General features: G+C 47.0%; 1 long non-coding RNA gene across 1 annotated transcript; it reads left to right on the top strand.

Moving 5' to 3' along the window:
* Positions 1 to 531: 531 nt before the first annotated feature.
* Positions 532 to 4,482, top strand: LOC146892626 (uncharacterized). Its single transcript, XR_015004120.1, has 2 exons — positions 532 to 915; positions 4,108 to 4,482. It is a non-coding gene; the product is annotated as an uncharacterized LOC146892626 (long non-coding RNA).
* The last annotated feature ends 554 nt before the right edge of the window (positions 4,483 to 5,036 follow it).

Genomic DNA, 5,036 nt, shown 5'->3' with positions numbered 1-5,036 from the left:
GTCGTTCCAAGCTCCCTAGATTTAGGGTTATAACCTACTTCTTGGCTCAGTTGTGTCCACCTGTGCATTTTGGGTCTCATTATTTATTAATTTTTCTGATTTACATCAAATGGGAATCATGATTCACAATGTTCAGGCCATAGTGAGTCAAGGTCTAAAAAAGACCTGGAGCAAAAGGAGCGACCTATAAGGCGGTGGCTATTATGAAAATAGACTGTTCCATCTGTTGGCTGCCTCTTTAGTTTTCCTCTTCCGTTTTGGAATGGAAAGAAAATTTGTTATCTATTTCAAGTGGAGGATCTACCTCCATTTTAAATCACTCAAGAGGGGGGGCAGACTGTGCTGAATTTGCAAATACCTAGGCCTTTTAACTGAATGGAAGCCCCATCCTTGCCCCTTAACAGAACAAGAGCGAACCGGTTGGGACTTGAGAAGCCTTGAAGGGACGGCAAGGTGTCTGTCTGTAGGCAGAGCTTACGCTCTTGAAAATTCCTTGCACGTGCGGCAGCGCCCTCTGCCGGCAGCAGGGGGACAAATCTGAAGCCTGGCCCCGCGGCTGGTCAAATGGGACTCAGGATCCCTTCTGCTGCCTCCGCCCCCGCTCCATCCCTTCTCGTGCTCGCGCAGCCGGGTCTGGGACTGAATTCCAGAAGAGGCGTCCTCATCCTACGCCTGAAGGCAGAGCAAGGACGCTGCTCTAAAACACCCGGTTCATCAGCAGAGCGGAGGCTGCAGGAACGTACCCAAACCCACCTGGGGCTGCTTTTGCCTCCCGGAAACCTGGGCGGAAGCCTGCGGTGCTGCCGGAGGTGGTTTGGAAGTGGCATCGCCTATGGCCAAGACCGAGGGTTCTGCGGACAGAGAGGAGCCCTGGGGTCGCTTTCTGCCTCATCCAGCTAGGTGACCTTGGGCAAGGTACTTAAATTTCCACGTGCCTTGTTTTCCTCATCTTTAAGATGGAGAGAACGCTCCCAACCTAAACGGGTTGGTTTGAGATTTACACAAGATCAGACAGTCTAGGTGGTATTCTGGCATTGACATCAGCTAGCTACGTGCCCTGGGGCAGGTTACTTAATCTCTCTGCCCTGGTTTCCTGCAAAATTGGGATCATAACGGTACTTACCTCTGAGGGTTATTGCCTGCAAAGCGCTTAACACTGCCTTGGCAGAGTAAGCGCTCAATAAACTGTGGCTATTATGGCTGTTGTCGTCATTATTGTCCTTAAGAGCGCTGAGCACAGGAGCTCTAGCTGGCTGGTTATTATTAGTCTGTTTCTCGGGTTTGGCTATTTCTTTCCCGGCATTGTTAAAAAATCTTTATTTTTCTTATTCTATACATAAACTATTAGTTCACGTCCTTATCAGTAGCTGAACTAAGAGCCTTCCCGAATTAGCAAAATCTAGGTTCCCTGGGAGGAGGGCCAAGGATGCGGCAGCGGGCTTCAAGGACTCGGACCTGCTGGGAGGAATCCCGCGCCGGGGTTAGCGCTCAGAGCCGCGGTGACGTCGCCAGACCCTCGGCCCAGGGCCCCGGAGGCGCGGCCTGCGTTCGCCAGGCGCCTGCGGTGGTGGGGATGGCCAGGCGGTACCCTGAGCCGAACTCCAGCTGCTCCGGTGCCCTACTCTCGGAGGTGGCAGGGAAGAAACTGCTTGGGTCAGCAGCCTCGCGCCTGCCACTGCGGGCCGCACCCGGGGCTCTGACTCAATCTCACTGGGAGGCTGGAGGTGACCACCTCTGCTAGGGTGTCCAGGCCCCGCCCAGCCTGGCGCACCGCTAGCTTCCTGGAGGCTGCCCTGCCTCTTCTTGATCCTCCCTATCCTGATCCTCCATCCTCCTGAAACCCTTTCCTCATCATGCCGCAGGGCCCAGTTCAGTTTCTGCTTCCTCTGCTCTCCTCGTGACCGACTCCTCCTGGTCTCGGTCTCTGGCACCTCCCACTCGCCCGCAGCGCCGGGAGCACGCCCCGCAGGTCCACTTAGCTTGCTGTGCACGCTTCCTCAACTCGCCGCATCTTGTCCCCCGTTAGTCTCCATCGCAGTGAAGGTGACACTACCCACCCGATCTCTCGAAATGGGTCCTGGATGTCGTCCCCCCCCGCCCCCCAAGTGGCTACTCCAGCCTAAGTCACTCTGTCTCTGACCTTGTAAAGTAGCCACACTCCGTCGGCTTTTAATACGTTTTTCTCCAAGATCTCTCGTGTCTGTCCTGCCTCGTTCAGATCCTATTTTTCCTTTAGGCCGCGAGCTCCCTAAACCCCAGCCAGTCTTACAGCTTCTGCAGGGAGGCCGGGCGCTCCAGGCCCTCCTTATCTTCCTGGGCACGCAAGTCTGCCATTTTCTGCCGCCTCATGATCTAGTCCCGGTTTAGACCATGACTGGATTGCACTATTTCTAGTGTTCAGCACTTAACCTTCGATAACCTTCCTCTTACTTTCCTGAACTCAAAGAGTGTCCCCTTCAAGGATGTCCCCTCCTCTTTTTCTATTACCTGGCTATGTGAAATGTTTCTGGGCCTCGATTTTGTCAAGCTCATACAAGACTCATGACCTTTTTCAGTGGCCAAATGTCTGTGCCCCGCCCCCACTCCACTTCCTTCTTTCCAAAGCTGGGTTATTTGACCGGTACCTTTCCACCGGCTCTGTTTTCTTCAAACCCTCCCCTACCCTAAGGACCCCCCCCCACACACACACTAGCCTTCTCCCTACCCCACCCCAACTTCCACTCAGTCAAATACTCCTTTGGTAGGTCAAAGGCCAAATTAAAAAACCTAAAGCTTACAAAAACTATATTTATAAAAAACTTACAAAAACTACCTCTTTTCTTTGTTGAAACTTAACATTTACCCTATTCAATCCAGAGGGTTATGTGTGTTTGTTTTTGGTTTTTTGTTTTGTTTTGTTTTGTTTTTGTTTTTCAAGACAGGGCTTCTCTGTAACTTTGGAGCCTGTCCTGGAACTCGCTCTGTAGATCAGGCTGGCCCAGAACTCACAGAAATCTGCCTGTCTTTGCGCCACCACCGCCACACTCAATTCAGAGTTTCTTAAAAGGACACAAACCCTTTGGATCTGGATGGAGGCCTCTGAACCAACTCTGTCCTGTCCCAACAGAATCACCTTAGCACTTTGGTGCTGCATTCCCACACATGCTTTTGGGTTTTTCTCCGTATCTTGGTGCCTGTAGGCACTTGGAAGGAGCCATCTGAAATGATGTTCAATGTTGAAGAGATACCATGAGACTGATCTCATAGATAATTGTGTAACTTGCTTGCTTTGACTAGGCAGCGTGAACCCATATTAATGTATGGATTTCTAGATCTTACTTTTTCACTGCTGACAAGGGACCCATTTTATAAATTCAGCAGAGTTTATTTTCCAGCCTCTTTCTGGAAGATATTCAGCTCATATTTCTTTTGTTTTTCTGTTAGAAACAATGCTATAATAGTTTTTAAAAAATCCAATTTCCTGGAAAGAAAACAGACTTGGGTAAATACTTGGGTGTGGAATTGCTAGGCTCAGGACATAGAAACTGGCAGCATTGTTGGGCATGGCTCAATGGGTTTTCAAAGTGGCTCTACTAATTCACAGCTCCATGCGTTATGTGAGAGTTCCCCCATGTTCCACATCGTCGACACTTGCTAATGTCAAACTTTAAAGTTATTGCCAAGCCGATGGGTGTGAAGTGGCATTTCAATGTTTTAATTTGCAATTCTCTGTTTACAAGTGAGAGAGACAGGAGCAGATTTGCTGTTTATTGGCCATTTGCCTTTCTTCTTTTTTTTAAAAATTGGCTATTGGTTTATTTGACAGTGCATGTATTGGTCATTTTTATTATGTGTAGGAATTCTTTATATAGTCTGGGTACTAATCCTTTGTCAGTCTGTGGCCCATCTGGTGTCTTTTATTCCATTCGATTGCAATCTTAAATTGATGAGATTATTTGATGAATACCTGATTTTCCTGTTAGACAATAAATTTATGAGAAGAGAGACTGTCCCTTGTAATAAGCATGATATTAATACTTATCAGGAAGTCTATAAATACTTCTGACTGAAACGTGTTGATAATTGCTGTTATTATTATTATTTATGTGTTTTCTCTCCTCCCTCTAGCTGTTCCTCTCAGCTGCTCAAGAGTATGAATCTGGGCACGTTATTCCTCTGTGTCCCCAGTGCCCTCGGAAGCACGGTGCTTTGATCACAGAGAACACACCCAACCGTGATTAAGTTCCTTTCTATCCTCATTCTTCTCAGGTCGTCTTCTATCTCTGAGCTCAGTTATAGCTCTGCCAAAGGAATAAATTATAGACATCGCCCATGTATTTGTGATAATTATATGAAATATGCAAAATGAAATACTTAACACAGCTGTCAATAAACAGTGACTTTCAGTGACCCCACAACAATCATTTTGGTCACTAAAGATACACTGTCATTAATTTTAACAGAAAGTTCTTTTAGAGACAGAATAAAAGCGATCCTCCTAAAGATGTGGTGACCGAGTTTTTTTTTTTTTTTTCTTTTCCTTTTTTCTTTTTCTTTCCTTTTATTGGCATTTGACCCACAATGAAGGCTTGGCTCCAATGTGAACTCTGAAAAGCATCAAATATCATTCTTCTGCCTTTCTTTTCTAAATTCCAGCTATATCAAAGCTTGCGAACTGTACATAGAATTCTGGCCTTAAGAGAAAACATAAAGGCCAGTCCTACATCTTTGGTCAGAAGTCAGGGAGCAGAAAGGAGGTCTGTCAGCAATGTCAGGGCCAGTTTTAGGTGGCTGCAGCTTGGGCAAAAGCAGAATTCTTACATCTGTTTCCCACATCTGCATTGATTGTATGACCTTTGATCTATTTATAAAATGAAGATAATCACTCTTGCTTTTTATGGATCAAGGCTTTTAAGGTTAAAATTCACTGACTACTCCTTGAAAAGTCTTTGAGATCCTTGGCATGAAAGGCAGTTCGCATTTATTTAAGTAGAGCTTCCCAAAGGTGACTGACCTTGCAGCAGCCCCTGTCCCTATGGACGTAGCATGTGCACTGC

Source organism: Myodes glareolus, chromosome 10, assembly GCF_982192425.1.
Source record: "Myodes glareolus chromosome 10, mMyoGla1.1, whole genome shotgun sequence".
NCBI classification, from domain to species: domain Eukaryota; kingdom Metazoa; phylum Chordata; class Mammalia; order Rodentia; family Cricetidae; genus Myodes; species Myodes glareolus.
Note: the sequence above shows the minus strand (reverse complement) of the source record. Positions and strands in the feature narration are given on the sequence as shown.